The sequence below is a fragment of the Cololabis saira genome, chromosome 22, assembly GCF_033807715.1.
Source record: "Cololabis saira isolate AMF1-May2022 chromosome 22, fColSai1.1, whole genome shotgun sequence".
Lineage (NCBI taxonomy): Eukaryota > Metazoa > Chordata > Actinopteri > Beloniformes > Belonidae > Cololabis > Cololabis saira.
The window spans coordinates 38,231,744-38,251,843 of record NC_084608.1 but is presented as its reverse complement, the minus strand read 5'-3'; positions in this window follow the sequence as shown (position 1 = coordinate 38,251,843).

Sequence of the window (20,100 nt, the reverse complement as noted above, 5' to 3'; positions counted from 1 at the left end):
GGACAGATCCACCTTCCTCTTGACAGCCTCAGCACGCCGTCCCTTACGAGGCATCCTGGCAGGTCCCAGCTTGCTGGAAAAAAAAGACACAAAAAGGCAGAAACAGCCAAAAGTATGAACTACCTTTCTGCTACATCAAAGTTGTCAGTGGTGTGTTAGTGTTAAAGAATGAAGGCAATGGGGTTATGTTACCTGTCAATGTGGTGAAAGGATGAATATAAATCCTCAGGGTTGGGTGTGTCTTTCTGGATCAAAGTTTGCAGGAAAACTCTGGAAACCAAATCTCAGTGTCAAGCTGTAAAAGGAGGCACAATATAAATAGTTAATTTTGAAAAGACAATTACTTGGAACATTTTGCTACTAAAGTAGAGATTCTAATTTGACAAAATCAAATAAAAAAAGTTATGCTTTTATAGCTTACATGACGATTTAAGTTTGTTGTGAATTCGTGACATCCGTACACAATGACTCATTTTCATTCCAGCAGTAATAATGCAATCATTTTGTGTAGTTTCAGGTTTTTGTTGTTTACATATAGCCATACATTTGTGAATGTAACCACATGTACAGGAAGTGTAAGTTAATTGTCTGCACTTTTCTAGAGGGATTTTTCTACACCAGGGGCCTCATGTAGAAAGAGGGCGGCACAATAAAAACGTGTGGACGCCACTTTCTATGCACAGTCGGATGTTCAAAAAGTGACTTGAACGTGAAAAGTTGCGGTCGTTCACACATCAAGGCTGGCGTTCGCATATTTGAGGTTTGGTCCGTTGGCGACATCCACTGGTGATGCAGTGAAGTCCAGAAAATGAGGAAACGTGACGTAATAAATAAGTTCACGACACGACAGTCCCCACATCACCAGATAAGTTACACACGAGTGGAACTGTAAAAATCTCACAATCGACCACAGGAACATATGAATGTAGGAACCTGTCAATCACCACCGGGAAACCTGTCTTTTTTCCCCCCCTCTTTTCACACTCAGAGTATCCAGCAATAACAGGCCAGAAGCCTATGAGCCAGTTTTCTCATCATTGCATGAAGCATTGGACGGGTCTCTCCTCCCGGCGACGGAGGCCGAGACTGGACGGGTCTCTCCTCCCGGCGACGGAGGCCGAGACCTAAAACGGGTCTCTCCTCCCGGCGACGGAGGCCGAGACCTAAAACGGGTCTCTCCTCCCGGCGACGGAGGCCGAGACCTAAAACGGGTCTCTCCTCCCGGCGACGGAGGCCGAGACCTAAAACGGGTCTCTCCTCCCGGCGACGGAGGCCGAGACCTGGAGCGGTCTCTCCTCCCGGCGACGGAGGCCGAGACCTGGAGCGGTCTCTCCTCCCGGCGACGGAGGCCGAGACCTGGAGCGGTCTCTCCTCCCGGCGACGGAGGCCGAGACCTGGAGCGGTCTCTCCTCCCGGCGACGGAGGCCGAGGCCTGGAGCGGGTCTTTCCACCCGGTGAAGGAGGCCGAGACCCGGACCGGTGTTAGTTAATGATGCATCGTGCAAACATAAACCCACAGCTCTTCATGGAACGCAACACAAAGTAACGATCTACGACACCCATAATGCAATGCAGCCAACACAACTCCAGCACGTCAGTTCTTTTACAACTTAAATCAGAAGAAAAGGTGCCAAATAAATTATTTTTCAGCCTCAACTTCTGACAGGAGTGTCGCTAGCTGACAACTAATGTTTAATTTTGTTTTTCCAAGTTCCTTGTCATGATGAGCAGTTTTCTTCCGGTCTCTCCTCCCGGTGACGGAGGCCGAGGCCTAAACGGGTCCCTCCTCCCGGCGACGGAGGCCGAGACCCGGACCGGGTCTCTCCTCCCGGCGACGGAGGCCGAGACCCGGACCGGGTCTCTCCTCCCGGCGACGGAGGCCGAGACCCGGACCGGGTCTCTCCTCCCGGCGACGGAGGCCGAGACCCGGACCGGGTCTCTCCTCCCGGCGACGGAGGCCGAGACCCGGACCGGGTCTCTCCTCCCGGCGACGGAGGCCGAGACCCGGACCGGGTCTCTCCTCCCGGCGACGGAGGCCGAGACCCGGACCGGGTCTCTCCTCCCGGCGACGGAGGCCGAGACCCGGACCGGGTCTCTCCTCCCGGCGACGGAGGCCGAGACCCGGACCGGGTCTCTCCTCCCGGCGACGGAGGCCGAGACCCGGACCGGTCTCTCCCCCCGGCGACGGAGGCCGAGGCCTAAACGGGTCTCTCCCCCCGGCGACGGAGGCCGAGGCCTAAACGGGTCTCTCCTCCCGGCGACGGAGGCCGAGGCCTAAACGGGTCTCTCCTCCCGGTGACGGAGGCCGAGGCCTAAACGGGTCTCTCCTCCCGGTGACGGAGGCCGAGACCTGGACCGGTGTGTAATGATGCACCATACAAACAAAACCCACAACTCTTCATGGAACGCAACACAAAGCGAAGAACTATGATACCCATAATGCAATGCAGCCAACACAACTCCAGCACGTTGGTTTTCTTTTACAGCTTAAATCAGAAGAAAAGGTGCCAAATAAATTATTTTCCAGCCTCAACTTCTGACAGGAGTCTCCAGCTGACGACTGATGTTTCTTTATAAGTTTGTTTTAATTGTTTTTCCACGTTCCTTGTCAGGATGAGCAGTTTTTACTGGATGTTTATCCTCATTATCATATTCTAATATTTCTACTTCAGGGAGGAGACGGGTGGAGTGTTTTGCTCCCGCATGTCGCTCGATTCCACGTTGATTGTGATATTTAAAGAAATGTACTTGGATTTGGGCAAAAGCACAGTTTTGAACATCTGAATTTCTTTTTGCGTATGCCAGAATTTCACACACGGATTCACGTTGAAATCCATGCACTCTTTGTAAATGAGGCCCAGGTGATGACGCCAGCAGTACTGATGACAGGAGCAGCAGGGATGAATAAGAGGGAAAATCATTAACTAAACTAAAAACTTAAGGCTGTTTCAAGTGGTGGACTAAACATTGACTGCTTTGTTTAATTTTGCCGATTAAAATCACCAAACGTTGATGAAACCTCAGAAAACAACGGTACGGTTATACCGAACCAGTTTCAGATGACAGTTGGATGAAACAAGAAGAAATAAACTTAACAGAATAAAGTGGGTCTGCTCACCTCGACCGGGAGTTCAGAGTGATGCTAGGATGGGGGACGGGGACAGGTGCAGCGGACCAATCAGATGTCAGGATGAGTTTCCAGGTAATGATAGGTGGATTCATGTTGTGAGGTCTCACTCCTGCATCAGCACCACCGGTGCCGGATGCATTTAAAATAAAATGGAAGTGAGCCCTCTTCTCAGTCATGCAGCCGCTTCCTTTGAGTGCAGCCACAGATTTAATAGTTGTCATCAGGATCATCATTATCTGGTACTAACATACCTCACCGATTCCTCCAGGGGTCCACACAAAAAATAGGTGAATGGAAATAAATGCAGGTTCTTGGTATTCTTAGCTGTAACTTTCAAAGTAAAACACCCAGTGGCAGGCAGTGTGTGTATTTCACACTTAGGCCTTCAGTGATGTCCAACTCAGTCAATAAATACCTTTCATTATGCAGCATTCATCACACCAGGACTGGAGAGAAGTTAGAAACACACTTAAGCACTACTATGAATTGCATCACCTCAGTTGTGTACAGAATTGGCTATTATCCTCCGCATTTTAGCAATCAAACCTGCGTCAGCAATTAAAACATATCTGGTCAAACCTTAATAAAAGGGTCTTTAAAATTATCTTGCCAAAAGGTTTTATTAAATGACTAAAGAATAAGCAAGCTTTAACAAGCCTGTACTTTGTGAAAAAACCTTCATGCCAAAATGTGACGCATCACGGCTTTCTGTGACCTGTTGCCTTGAGTACGACCACACTGCTGCGCCAATGTGTCAGATTATTTACTACACTGCAGAAGGGCAAGATTTGTTTGTTCCATTTTCAGTACATTTGTCATTTAAGTTTTGTTATTATGTATTTGATATGAACAACATTAAACGTGGGGGGGAGAAAAAAAAAAAATTGGTTTTCTATTCGAAATAAAGTGCATTTTTCAGAGAACTAAGGTATTTTGATTTTAACTTACTGAACAATTTGTGTGGAAATTGTCGACAACCATCTCAAGTAAAGTACACATTACTGTCTGGAGGTGATGATGGGAAATCCCAAGTAGCTCCAGGCTGGAGGGTCTAGTGCAGCGGGACGTGCTGGTAGGAACAGAGTGGATCCCGGCTGGACGTCTTAGTGACCTGTACACCTACCAACAGGTAATGTGGATCTTATCTGGCTTTATTTCACACTCTGGACACCCGGAAAGCTGCTGGGCTGTCGGCATACACTCATCCAGCAACACGGAGCCTCCGACATCCAGCAGCATCTCCACCAGCTGCTCACACACTCGACGCATGCGCACCACGGGGGCTCCGTCTATTTATCCAACCTAAATAAAATGTAATAAAAAAAATTGAGGTAAATGATTACTTGTTGCATTTCTGATGTTTCCTGAAAATTGTCCCCAAACCCCTCAGAGACTAAGTGTCTTTCTTCACCGGACCCTCTGCTGCCATCACAGGTGTAGGAGGTTGGTCTGATGAGGGGGCGTGGCCTGTCCGAGGGGGCGTGGCTAAAAGGTAGAGCAGAGCAGACAGGTGATGAGCAGACTGACAGCTGCCTCACAACCCACATCTCGATGCTCGTCTAAACAGATCCTTTTCAGCTCAGTTTAATGTCCCGCATCTCGAGCTGTTGGATCAGAGGAATGAGTGATGAATGTAGCGGTTAAAGAGTAACATTGATCAACAGGTTTTTATGCTGGTAGCTGCAAAACCATTAGACTAGATATCCCGGATAAACAGGAGATGGTTAGTAGCTGTGAACATGTAAGGAGCAATATTCTGATCTCTCCAGCACACTTACGTCCACACTGGCCAGGAAGAGAAGCTTGTTTTCCGGCTGACTGGAGCGACTGCCGCCATCATGTGAAGCTAAATATTGATCAGAGCTGCTGCTGTCCGCGCCACGCTGACCGTCTATTGTTCCCTTCCTGGATCCAAGTTGGAACTTCTTAAAGTCCTCCATCACCGGCTCTGGAGGAGAGAGAGGATTGAACATTGATTAAAGGGGCAAAGGGGTTGTGTAAACAGAATAACCTACACTGAGAAATATTTAGGACCAATTTATTGAATTTATGCATTAAGTGCATATAACATTTCCTTCCATTTGGATTACATAAAATCATAAACAGGCTAATAAACTCAATGTGGTACATATCATTTGATCGTAAAAGAAAGAATGAGCTTTATGTAATACCAATAAACTCAACGTTTTAAGTACAAAATGACAATTTAAGTATTTGTCATTACATCCAATTTGTTTCAAAGGCTTAACTAGTTTATATGAATTATTCCAGCGTGTTTGAAATGCTTAAATACAGGTCTACGCACCAGTCCAAATTTAAATGAAATGAGTAACATGTATTTGAAATGATAAACCAATGCAATTTTTAAATCAGATATTTTTCCCCCCATTCAGGCTGCACCTATATCTATCTATAAGCTAGTGTATTTAAACATTTTATTTATTAGGCTTCACATGGCAAGTGTGGTGGCAAAAAAGAAAAAAAGTGTTCAGAAATGAATGTCAGGACACACTCGGCTGTCTTTCTGGAGTTTTGATGAAAAGAGAAAAAGTCAATGAATGGAGGATCACACAGTGCCGATCTGAACAGACGCTCAGTCAGCCAGTAATGCCCTAGCAATGTTTAAGCACACGCTATCTTATAGTGGCCAGGCTGGAAACAACTAGACAAAATATCACCCTGGCAACGAATGTCAGGCTCTGTGTCAAAGGAGCATGACCTCGCCGTCGGAATGTTCACTTGAAAACAGGATTTGTGCATTAGTGTTAAAGCATTGCAAAACTCAAAGACAGCATCACATCACACACCATCACCTACATTCAGCAAAACTACTGCTTATTCACATGTTGAAAAGAAAAGGAAATGCCCACATGTCTTGGTGTGCAAAATGTACAAATAGATTTACTAATTTGTGCACGTTAACATTAAGGGAGTCCTTTATTATTAAATGGAAACTTTTCCAGAAAAGTTCAGATGGACAGCCTAATAAATGCAAACATTTTTTTTTTTTTATTTAACCAGGAAAAGAAACCCATTGAGATTAAAAATCTCTTTTGCAAGGGTGTCCTGGCCAAGAGGCAGCACAAGATTTCAAATATTAAAATTTACAGGTGTAATATGAAATATTAAAATGAAATGAAACAAAAAATGGAAATCATTTAAAACAGATACAAATCAGAGATGCTGTCTCAAGTGCACTCATTCTGGACTTAAAATCGCTCAGTGGAATAAGTTCTGTTATTTTTAGATCCTTTTGAAGTTTGTTCCACGTATAAGGGGCAGAGTATGTGAATGCTCTTTTTCCTTGCTCTGTGCCCACACATGGAACAGAAAGCAATAAATGATCATTAGAGCGTAGTCCATAACGATCAACACTCCTCAGTGTAATTAGGTCACTGATGTAGGGTGGCAGTAGTCCAAGTATTGCTTTGTATATAAAAGGTGTACCAGTGACACAACCTCCTGGTGGACAGTGACGGCCATCCAACTCGGGAATATAGTTCACAGTGATGGGTCAAGGCCCTACAACCAGTAGTGAACCTTAGAGCAGCATGGTACACAGAGTCAATCTTACTTTACATTTAAACTAATTCAAGGGAACGTGGAACTTTAATGCCCTATATTCTCCTGAAGGCAACATCAGTGCATCAGGCATGTTAGTCACATCTTAATGTTTAATTTTTGGAATCTGGTCAAAGTGAGGTCCTTACAGTGACACAAATCAGTCCCAAGAACAACATCTTCAAGTGCAGCACAAACATCTGCAGTAATCTCGTCTTTAGGACGGGCTCCCTCAACCTGAACGATGTTGATTCTCATGGAAATCCCTGAAACAGACCAGCCACATTTGCTTTTATCATTTTAATTATTTGTACACAAGACCTTGCTGGGCAAAAATAAACTCTGCTTAACTGTGTGAATCTTTAGAAAGATGGATAAACTAACGGGAATGACTGTAATGCTTACCGCCGCCACCGTCTCTCACTGTACTGACCCTGAACCCTCCTGGGTCCAGGAACCTTCCCCAGAACATGTTTATCTCCAACTTAAACTAAAAGCACTGCTGAGTAGGATTGCAAAGACCAGAAAATGACAAAATCCAAAACCCAGACCTGAAACATGGAGGCAGGAACAGTACAGACCAGCCGGGAACAAGGGAAAGACCAGACAGATATACACAGAAGGCCTGACGAGACACAGGTGACGACAATCAGGGCAGATGGAACAAGGGAAGTCAAGACAGAACTGAAACACAAGGACACAGACTTTCAAAATAAAACAGGAACAAAACACCAAAACCATGACAGATGGTATATACAGTATATATATATATATATATATATATATATATATATATATATATATATATATATATATATATATATATATATATATATATATATATATATATATATATGAACCAGTATATATAGCATATCTGCTCTTGTATAGTTATGCAAGTATATTGTCCGGGGCGTGGGGGACGCGGTAGTCCCTGCCCCACGGTTTTAATAAATACATTTAACAAGGATACTTTTTATTTTATATATATATATATTTTTACCAGTTTTTTCCCCCATTTTATCACCCAGTGCTCCTACCTAAGTAACAGTCCTGGGCATTGCCATCCTCTACCAATCCCAGGAGTTCCTGCACTGAGCTTAGGTCTCCTCCTTAACCTGAGGAGTGAGCAGGCTGGACCCCCCCGGGGAGGGGGAAACGGTGCTGGACCCCCCCGGGGAGGGGGAAACGGTGCTGGACCCCCCCGGGGAGGGAGAAACGGTGCTGGAACCCCCCGGGGAAGGAAACGGTGCTGGACCCCCCGGGGAGGGGGAAACGGTGCTGGACCCCCCCAGGGAGGGAAACGGTGCTGGACCCCCCGGGGAGGGAAACGGTGCTGGAACCCCCCGGGGAGGGGAAAACGGTGCTGGACCCCCCGGGGAGGGAAACGGTGCTGGAACCCCCCGGGGAGGGGGAAACGGTGCTGAACCCCCCGGGGAGGAGGAAACGGTGATGGACCCCCCCGGGGAGGGAGAAACGGTGCTGGACCCCCCGGGGAAGGAAACGGTGCTGGACCCCCCGGGGAGGAGGAAACGGTGATGGACCCCCCGGGGATGAGGAAACGGTGCTGGACCCCCCGGGGAGGGAGAAACGGTGATGGACCCCCCCGGGGAGGGAGAAACGGTTCTGGACCCCCCGGGGAGGGAAACGGTGCTGGACCCGCCCGGGGAGGAGGAAACGGTGATGGACCCCCCCGGAGAGGGAAACGGTGCTGGACCCCCCGGGGAGGGAAACAGTGCTGGACCTGCCCGGGGGAGGGAAGAGGTGTTGCACCCCCCCCCGGGGAGGGAAACGGTGCGTGAATGTGCGTCCTTGTCGGTGAGAAGGCGGTATGAAAGGTGATTATAAATTGTTTAAAAAATCTCTAGAGAAGCAGAGCTTTTGATAATGTGAGATTTGGAGTTCCATATCTGTACACCACGGTATCTGAGGGAATACTGGCCGTGTTTAGTTTTATAAAAAGGAAGATGAAGATGATTGACCTGTCTAGTATTATATAGTATTAAACTGTGCAGGGCAGACAATCAATGATGAGAACAACTTTAAAAGCTTTTGTACAGTAATGATGGAGGAAACGTGATGATATGAAAGTAAATGATAAAAGGGAGGTAAGATTAAAAGGAAGAGAAAAGCACTGGTATATTATTGATCAGAGGGGAAATCCCTGGCAGCAGATGTGTGGAGAAGATCAGCAGAGACCACAGAAACATCCAAACCTCCACCAACACACACCCTCTCCCTGGATCATATTCCTTCTGCATTTCATGTGACAGAGGATTCAGACGTAGACCTGGACGATGAAGATCCAGGTTTTCTGGATCAGGTCTGGATCTGGACCAGGTCTGGAGCTGGTCTGGATTTGGACCAGGTCAGAGGATTCAGACGTCGACCTGGACGATGAAGATCCAGTTCTTCTTCTGCTTTTTCATACTAAAGAAACGTTACACGTTCAGACTCATCTTATGAGTGGGAATTTTAACATTTCCACCCGGATGACAGACCATTTTATATATAACAGCTAACAGTTAATAAAGTCAAATAAAAATACTCAACCCGATGTTGTACAGAATTTCAGAGTTACAATAGTGGAATTAAACTCTTAAACAGGCTGTGATTGTATTTCTGCTTTGGGTTCTTAAGGTGGATCTGAAATTGGATCTCCATGATCCAGATACTTCCTGTTCATCCCAGTTTACTGAAAAATCCTTCACTTCACCAAAGAGTGATAAGGAGATAAACATCAACGAATGGAAATGAATGTGGCTTAACATTTAAAATATATATTTACTCCTGGATTTTGGGAATGAAACCCCGATTTCATTTCAGTTTCAGCCGTTTAGTATTATTTTATATCAGAACTGATATAATGTATTAATGATCACTTGTTTTTCTCCAGATGTGATTTTTCAGAATCTTTATCAGAAAGTGTGTTATGTTTCTTAGTTACTTTAATTTGAAATCCCCAAATAACGATATCACTTCTGTCTGAGCATCTCCTACTGAGACTCTCAGAGATCGTCACCCGCTGTGTTTGTGCAGAAGTAAAAGTGCAATGTGCGGTATCATGTTGTTCTCAAACTTGCCTGTACATTTAGTGGTTAATCTGCCTAAATATACTGCGTTTATGTGCATGTTGAATACTTCTGTGTTAGTTTAGTAGTTAATTAGGTGCAACCAGCTCTCCTTGCAGTGTGATATGTTTATGCAGCTTTATACATTCATGTTGTTCTATTACATTATCTATCTGTATCATTACAGCTTATTTAGCTTCCCTGTTGCGCTGGACGCGTTTTTAATGTAAATTAATAACGCTGTTCATGCGCCCCTCACGTGTTTAAATGAAGCAGTGTAGTTGTGGTCTGTGTCCACTAGATGGAGCCACAGACCGCCACATTCATTTAAGTCTCTTACTTCAATACTAACCTTTTAAATTACTGGATTTTTGTTGATTCATTGTGTATTTGGTGTATTTGACTGAGTTAATGTTTTTCCTATCAGAGATTTTAATGTTAATAATTTAATTATTCATACAATGGTTCTGTTTTAATATGGTTTGTATTTTGTTTCTTGTATAGACCACACACACCCATATATAGATGTCCATCATCCATCCTGTAAACTAATGTCAAAATTAAAATGTGCCTGGAAACGTTTCTCCGTGTCCTTCTCTCTGATCGGAGCTCTGTCTAAGGAATGTATCTAACTACAACACCAACCAGTGTCCCACTCTTTCACACTCTTGATAAATGTCATGAGGTTTTCCAGAGCTGATTACAGCAGACTCTTGGACTTCAATGACAGAAGAAGAATAAGCTTTATTGGCCAAGTATGAACATGCCAGACAGGGAATTTGTCTTCGGTTGTTCCGCTGACTGAACCCAGATTTAAATAATTGCAAACAGTAATAGACAAATGACTCTTATCAACATATATACAATTTTAAAAAAGTGAAAGGTGCTGACCAAAGGTTCTACCTCAGAGATAATCCAAGTTCCTGTTCTTACCAAAGATCATGAACTGTGAGTTGAGACTGAAAGAGGACGATAAGGGGAACAAGGAATAACTGCATTTGATGAATCAACAGAATCTTTATTCCTCTTTAGTCATAGTTTCTTTCAATCATCCCCTTTTGTTGAGACTTTTTCTTCCCGACTTAAAGAGGAGGACAGGAAGGAGAGAGGAAACATCTACACTCCTTGCTGATCCTTCTGATCTTTAACTGAGCAAATCTCACTGATGCACTCCCAAAATACAGGCAGCGTATAAAATGTCCCACCAGGGACACAAACACTCTGGACCGCTGCTACACAGTCATGAAGGACGCCTTTCTCTCTGTCCCCGGTGCAGACTGATCACTGTCTGCTTCATCTCATCCCGACCTCCAAGCAGAAACTCTAAAAATATAGTGGACTTTCTTCAAACCCCAACTGACAGTCCAACTGATCTCATGGATTTTCAGATGTTTGAACTTGTGTGAAATGAAGTGGCCGACACCAAGCAGAACACTTGTTAACTCGTTATTATCATTAATATAGAGGCAGGTAACGCCAAAAGGTGAATAATTGAGTTGTCATTGCAGCAACCACAATGAACCAACTAGTTAAAGTAGCAAATTAAGAAGAAAAACATTAGTTATAACTGGTATTTAAATAAAAACAGACGATTTACACAAGAATATACAATATTATAAACATATGAATCCACTATTAGGAGGTAAGGCAGCTCATGGTTGAGGTAGCAGTTACATCAATTATATGAACAATAATATTTATATTATGCCAGATATAATACGAAGCATGTAGTGCATACATGTTTCCAGGTTCAGAAACAAAAGTGATGGTGCACAGTTTAAATTTTAGTTTCAATTTAGTCCACCTCATGTCTTTGCCCTCCCTCTCCGTCTTGCTCTCTCTCACACACAAACTCTTACAACGTATTAAATCACTCGCTGCCCTTATCAGCATGCAGATCAATATGAGATGATGTATATGTCTGTATGAAACTGATTGTGTCATTTGTATGTGTGAGGGTTTATTACACACCTTCAAATAGGTGTTGCATATTTGTTTTTAAGAACTGCACAATTATTTTCACACACACACACACACACACACACACACACACACACACACACACACACACACACATATGTATTTGCACACAAATGGATACAAGGTTGTCTGTACAGTTGACTACATGTATATGACCACACACACACACACACACACACACACGGAGACATATGAACAGTTAAAGATACATGTATTTATATTTCTATACATAGTGTGTACATGGTCTTTTACTTTTGGCTGCTACCTTCAGGGGTCGCCACAGCAAGTCATCCGTCCAACTGGGATGATAAAGACATGGTTTAGAGGCTGAATTTCTAATTTATTTAGAAAAACAATCAAAAGCTTGTTTTTAAGACATTCAAGGACTGTTTAAAATAGGTATTAGATGCCATAATAGGTCCCCTTTAAAGGAAGAGTATGAGGGTCAATCCCTTATTGTAGATGGAAGGCTGTTTCAGATGTTCCCGCCTATCTCACAGTCACCTCTAGAACACACCCGAGTTTCATACCACCCACACATTTCCGGCTGAAGAACTGTTGCAGCGGCGGTGCTGCGAGACCATGATGGGTTTTGTACACAGAGCAGGCATATCTGAAGGTTTTCAAATTTTGGAAGCTTAAAAATGTAAGTTTTTTATAAATGTTACAGGTATGAAATGAATGTGTTTTTTGTCCAAGAGTTTTAGTCCTTTTTTATGAAGTGATTCAATCTGCTTGATTGCTGTGGAACATGCTAATGACCAGCTAGGTAGGCAATAGTCAATGTGTGATAGGATCATTGAATGGAAAAACATTATTGCTGCACTGTCAGTCAATGAGTTTCTTATTTGTCTGAAGTTTGCCAAGCCATATTTAACAGAGTTACATACTTTCTTGATGTGCTTCCTGAACGAGAGTGTCGGGTCTGCGGTTCTAACTGTCAGAACGACAACCACGACACGCCCGCATGACTTACTTCCTTAACTACGGCTCAAACGCCTATTTCATTACAGGAAACGCCACCAAACTGAGTCCACGACGAGAAAGAAAGAGGAACTAGATCTGTCTGTCAAGATGGAGAACTTACTGATGAAGCAGGAAATGATCAGAAATACTTTTGTCCAGAATGAACCGTCCAACTGAAGCAGAGCCATGAAGAACATGAACAGAATCATCAGTTTTATGCTTTATGGTCTGTTTTTGTGCTCCTCGGTTTTCTCTAATGATGGTGAGTAAGCAGTTAACTATTGTCAGTTTGGATATAAAAGACGGGTAAACATCTGTTTCCGTTTATTAAATCCATAAATGTATTAAATCCCTAAATATGCTGTGAAAGTTGAAACTTTAGTGACTCGTCTCTGGATCCAAAATAACCTACATATACATATAACCTACATATACCACGTAGGAAGAAGATGTTGGTTGGTTATTTTAGGTTAGGTTAGATTGGTTAACAATTTAGCAAAAACAGAGGTACTTAACATTACGAATATCAAAAAGAACATCGTACTAACAAAAATACTAAAATGTACCTTTTAATTTATTTATTTAAAGTAGCTTGAGGCAGGATTGAGGCAGGATTTATGAAAAGAATGCGTATACGTTTTAAGTTTTCTAGTAATAATGTCAGATGAAGCGTTCCAAACCAAAAAGAATGAGCCCTCTAGCGTATCGCTCTGTTGCCTTGAACAGGCTGTGTGCTGCAAAATGTGCTGCAATTCCGGGCCGGAATTTCCCGCGCTGTCCTGCGAATGTGACGTCACATGACGCTGCATGCACATTCTCCCTGTTCTCCCGTGCCGGCTTCGCTGTTGGCTGCAGTACCCCAGACGGCCGTTGTGGTGAAGGGTGGGTTTTTTTTTTTTTTTTCCCTTGTCTGCACACATATTAATGATTGATACCATGACGGTAGAAACCAAAAGCATACACATGTGCATTATTACTATATTTAATATATATACATATATATACGCATACATATGCGTACACATACATAAATATACACATACAAACCCAGTGATTTTTTTTTTGTTTTTTTTTTGGGGGGGGCGGGGGGTGACGACATCCACTGCCAATCCAGGAAGCAGGAACACATGGAAACACGCACTGGAAATCTGCAACAAAAAACCACAAACAAAACACGAAACCGGCACGGAGCCGACCAAAACAACAACAGCAATCGACCTAAATCTTGAGATCTGATCGCAGTCTGAGCTAAGCTACCGCTACCGCTACCTAACCCCCAAAACTAGAGAGCCAGCATGCAGGTGAACAAGCCAGTGTGTATGTCTATGTCTAAACGACTAAGTGGCTATATGTGTGTGTGTGTGTGTGTGTGTGTGTGTGTGTGTGTGTGTGTGTGTGTGTGTGTGTGTGTGTGTGTGTGTGTGTGTGTGTGTGTGTGTGTGTAATAAACCAAACAAAGCTCTACCTGAAGTGTATCTATAGTGGGGGAGGGGGGGAGGCAACCCCGCCACCCGCGAGACCAGAGGCCGAGACGGAAGAGCCCGGAACCCAGGCCACCGGCAACCCCACAGATGGGAGAAGCAGGAGGGAGGCAACCCACCGCCTGCGAGCCCCCAGACGGAGGGGGAAACGGTCCAACATCCTCCCATTCATACTGACAACATAAGACATAGACACCTGGGAATGGTGCCACCCCGCCGCCGCGCCCGCCCGTGCCCCCCCCGGTCAGGGGAGGCCCGATCCCCGGGCCCGGGTTAGGGTTAGGGTTAGGGTTAGGGCTAACCCTAACCCTAAGGCTGGTCTTCAATCTCTGTTTAAAACTACTAATAGACAGTGAAGATTTAGCAATACGTATATGAGAATTCCAGAGTGAGGCACCTCTGTCTTTGATGGAGAACTGACTGCTATTGGTACGACTGAATGAAGAATGGAGATCCTCAAATTGTCTGGTATTATAGTTATGAATTTGTGAATTGGTCTTAAAAAAATCTTTGAAAGTACTTGGAAGCATATTTGCAAGATAAGTGCATTTGTAAATGAAAGCACATGATTGGAGTATGTTAATATCATAGATGGATAATAAATTTAATTTTCTAAACAAAGGGGCAGATGGGGCCAAATAGGAGGCAGAAGTAGCTATTCTTACAAACTTCTTTTGAGTAATCAGTAATTTGTGTAAATTTGATGAATATGTACTTGCCCAAACAATGTTGCCATAAATGGGATAAGGATAAATTAAACTGTAATAAAGAGTAACGAGACAAGCCTGATGGACCAAACCTCTGATTCTTCTGATGATACCAAGGGATCTAGAGATTTTGTTAGTTACAGAATGTATATGCTCTTTCCAGGACAAATTCTCATCCACAAAGACACCTAGAAATTTGGTGGATGAAACCTGATTGATTGTAATACCACCAATAGAAATCTTAGCTTTTTGCAGACAATATTTTTTGTTTTTACTTGCAAATACAATAAAATTAGATTTGTTAACATTTAACGACAACTTATTTGCAAGGAACCATTTTGAAAGCATTGCTATACCAGAATTAGCTTGCTCAATAAGTGAATCAAAATTTCTGTGAGTTAGTATCAAATTGGTATCATCAGCAAATAAGATTGGTGTAAAGGATGAAGATACAGTAGCCAGGTCATTTACATAAATGAGAAATAAAAGGGGTCCTAGTATTGATCCCTGAGGGACTCCACATGACATCTTAACATTGGAAGAAAAACAACCGTTGGCATGCACATATTGTTCACGGTTATGAACATAACTAGACAACCATTTCAAAGTAATATCATGGAAACCATAATGATGTAATTTGTCAAGTAATATAGTATAATCTACAGTATCAAAGGCTTTGGAAAGATCTATGAAAATGCCAAGAGCAAATTCTTTATTATTAATAGCAGTATAGATTATTTCCACCAGTTGTAAGAGGGCCATATCTGTGGAGTGATTTTTTCTAAAACCATATTGATGCTCGTATAAGATATTGTGTTTGTTTAGATGGTGCAACATTCTGTTGTAAACCAGTTTTTCCAATATTTTTGAGAAACATGGTAAAATTGATATGGGGCGATAATTATTAAGAATTCTTGGATCTCCAGATTTGTGCAGGGGAATAACTTTGGCAATTTTTAAATGTTGAGGAACCTCCCCAGATTGCAGAGATAAATTGAAAATATGCATAAGGGGTTTACTAATTGAGAAAGACACTGATTTAACCAATGAAGCAGCAATATCATCGTGACCAGCTGCTGATATCTTCAAATTAGAAATTAAATCTAAGACCTCTGTTTCGTTAGTATCTTCAAACTGTAAAATAGTAGGGAAATTGCCCTTAATGTACTCTAAATGATTACTACTTGGAACTCCCATATCCTTTGACAGAGAAGAACCCACGTTTGCAAATAAACTGTTAAATTCATTTGCTATATCGGTAGGGTTATCATATATCTTTTTACCATTCTTAAACTGAGATGGGAGAGGGGCAGTACACTTTTTTTTGTTGAGAAGTTCGTTGACAACCTTCCAGGTTCTGTTTACGTTCTGTTCAGCGTCCAGTTTTGTGTTAATGATTCATGTTTAAATGCGCTCATGGATTCCACAATTGTCATACTTTCCCACAATCACAGTCACAGATAACAAAAATCGGGTAAATGGTTATTGATGTCATTAATTAATAGCCTGCTTACTGTGTTGTCTTCCATAATATTTGTAAATATATATAATATAAACTCCTAAGTATGTGTTTGTGTGAGTGTGTATGAGGGGGTGCTTTTCACGGCAGGGGTGCTGAATACGGCACAACACCACAATAACAGCAGCCATCGGTGCGTAATGCTGGGCAGATTAGCACCTTCCTTTCGAACGTATTAAATACAGACGCAATCACAATCCCCGCAAAACCTTTCAGGCTTGGTAAATCTCATTGCGTGTGGTAAATTAACCTATTTGCATTTTCCTCTCCCAGTATTTAGCACTTTCTGGCGGGTACGCCCCATATTGATTATTCATCAGGGCAAAAGTACTAAATGAACAGCGTGTGCTATTTTGCTCATTTGAGAGGCGCAGTCCTCTTTGCACGCTGTTAGTAGATCAGCTTGCACATTGGTTTGCGGGTGATGTCAAGTTTGCACACGTTTTTACGCAAGCAAACCTTTAGTAAATCAGGCCCTAAGTCTTTAAAGTCAGAAAGAGCTCGGCTCTTAAAGGTTTTATATGGAAGGAGAAAATGTTTATGATTTAAAAGGAAACCACCGAAGGGAAGATGATTGATTAAATATGAAGTTTTCTGCTGATCATCACAACTCTGGCTGCAGTAATTTACATCAGCTGGGGGCTGTTAAAAGTTATGTTAGGACAAACATTTAATAAGAACTGGTCCAACCTTCAAATAACAAATGTTTTTCTGTTTCTATATTTTTAAACGTGTCTTCAGTCACCAGAGACGTCTGAACTCACTGGCCTGAAGAGAAAGATCTTAACAGAAATCAGTGATATTTTATGTTGAGTTCATGTTTGGTAGTCAGGACGATTTACTCCGACGTTCTCTTGTCGTTTGAATGGTTTGATCTCTTCATCTATGTCGGTGATGATGCTGTTTTAAGTTCTGGATCACATTTGTTCCTGTGTGGCTTGTTTTTACGTTACAAATCTGGATATTCTGAATTGACCGTGAAAACTTTTCACATGGAAGTCGTGTTTATTCAGACTGGAAATATATTCTCACTAGCTGATGGATAAATGATTTCTCTCAGCGATGGATGGAAACAAATGTAGAAATAAAAACAGAATATTTGATTTTATCAGTTGGACAAATAGTTGTTATGTTTATAACTGCGTGACAATATTGTATGTAGGCAAAATAAAACCTAATTAAAGTTCATAATTATGACCGGTCATTTTTATTCTATCAACTTTTTTATATGCAGATATTTAATGAATACATAACACTGCATGTTCCTCAAAGTGTCCGAGTTTCCTGTTAATGTCTTCTTCTGAGTCTTCATCTGATGTTTCTGCAGATACACAGGTCTCCTGTCAGGTCAGCAAGACTTGTATCTTACCCTGCAGTTTCACAGCTCATAGTGACGTTGTCATCCACTGGATTGAAGAGACTCCACCAGAGTCCCGGGTTCACTCCTACTATCGCAAACAAGACCGACTGAGAGAGCAGGACCAGAGGTTCAGAGGAAGAACATCTCTGTTTGAGGACCAGATCTCCAGAGGAAACGCTTCCCTGCTGCTGAGAGAAGTGAAGTTTCAGGACCAGGGCAGATATCTGTGTAACGTCAGCACCATCACTGGAAATAAGGAGAACTTCATCAACCTGAATGTGAACGGTATGTGGAGAATAAAAACCTCAGCAGATTCGAATGTTTGAATCCTTTGTTCATGTTGGTTTTTTGTAATAAACAGAATAGAACAGATATTTGCCCGGTTTCCCAGATCAGTTAAGTAGCTCTTAACAGCGAAAGACTTCTTTCAAAACTTCTTAAGGAGCCTGTGAAAGAAAATCCCGTTTCCCAGAGTTGCTCTTAGCTTAAGAATCTCTTTCATTAAGAAAGAAATGTAAGATGCTGCTGACCCAGTCTTTACAACCTTCTTAGTGAACAAAGACTCACAGATCCAGGCGCGTCAGGCAAATCAATATCACACCAAGCAATAAGATATTAAAACAATACACACCGCACAAATTTTGATCTATTTTATACTTTAGACTTATATTGTTTAGCATTCATTGGTGACAGCAAAGGGGAAAAAAAAGAAAAATAAGGAATAACAAGTATGTTCCTGTATGCTTTATGCATTACGCACAAATAAAACGATCATCATGAATATCATTTATTTGATAATTTCGCTGCTATACAGCATGTTCTCGCTGCAAATCAACCGCGTCACCGTGCGCAAAGCACTGTTTTAACGCATTGGTGTGTCAGCACTTCAATCCCATTGACATGCTGTCGGACCGGGCTGTCCAGGCAGCCGTGACACCGATCCTCCTGCGCCGTGCCCGTGCCCGAGCACCTATATGTGTGATGACAGGGAAGGACCAGCGCTGCGTCTCCACCAGTGTTGTGCTAGTTACTGAAAAATAGTAACTAGTTACCGTTACTAGTTACTTCATTAAAAAGTAACTCAGTAACTCAGCTACTTAGACCAAAAAGTAATGTGTTACTATGAAAAGTAACTTTTTAGTTACTTTAAATAAAAACATTATTTTAAATGCTCCCATTTCATGCCCCTCTAGCCTTCATTTCAGCAGGTACTGTATGGATTTGCATTGTGCATGGTGTTCTGCATTCTAAACAGTCTCCCCGCTTCTTCACTTCCTGTATCAATAACGGTGGTCGCTTAGCAACAAGCTGAGAACGGCCAATGAGCTTCAGCAGCAGCTGAAGAATAGGAGCCTTTGATGAATCGTTCATTACAGTCCTCAAATATAAAAACCAACGGTAGCATGTCGGTTTATAAGAATCTTTTTGCCCAGAAGAAAAAAGAGCGAAGACAACGACCCATAACTATTTTCTTCTCTTGAAAAAACACTCCTGCACCGCGGCTTCAGGAGAAAAAGATGCTACAGAGTCAAGATGCAGCAGCTCAGAAGAGCAGTGGAATACGTGCGAGGCGGGGCTGATATCTGCAATTTGAAGCCCTCTATAATAACTGTAAAAATAATTTCACTTATCACGGGTTCTTTTAGGAACATAACCCCTGCGAAAACACAGGGATTGCTGTAATTCCACGTTGTGAAACTCGCCTTCTCTTGGCTCGCCATGACCGTCATGTTTTTGAACGCACACACGCTACGTTTCCTCCGGTCTCTGCGTGTGGGGAAAAAAAGCTTCACTGTAGCCAGAAATAAAGGAGTAACGCACCGTTTGGTAGCGGTAATTGAGTTACTGAATTTAAAAAGTAATGCGTTAGAGTATTAGTTACCGCAAAACTAACGGCGTTACTGTAACGCGTTACTAAATAACGTTAGTCCTGGTCTCCACACCCGCTGCGTGTCTCCACACATCCGCAAATTACAAGGTTGATGAATGCAATAGTGAAAACGGTCAAGCAGCTAAATAAACTTCAGAATATTTTTTTGAGGTGAAGGATTCTGTTTTACTAGTCAGGAGGATACATTGTGGTCCTATATGCTGAATGATCGTTAAGTTAATTTCTCCTTTCGTCCATCTTTCACATTAAAAACAATACATTTCCTCATTATTCTCTTACCAAGACTACTTCTTATTTAGTTGCAGTCTTGTTTTCATCATGAAAAAGGGTCATTAAAGTATATTTATTATCTTATTTTTCCATTATAACGCACAGGCAGCAGGGAATTAGTGCGTTAGGTAGCAGTGCTACGTGTGAAAATGCGCTGATAGTGA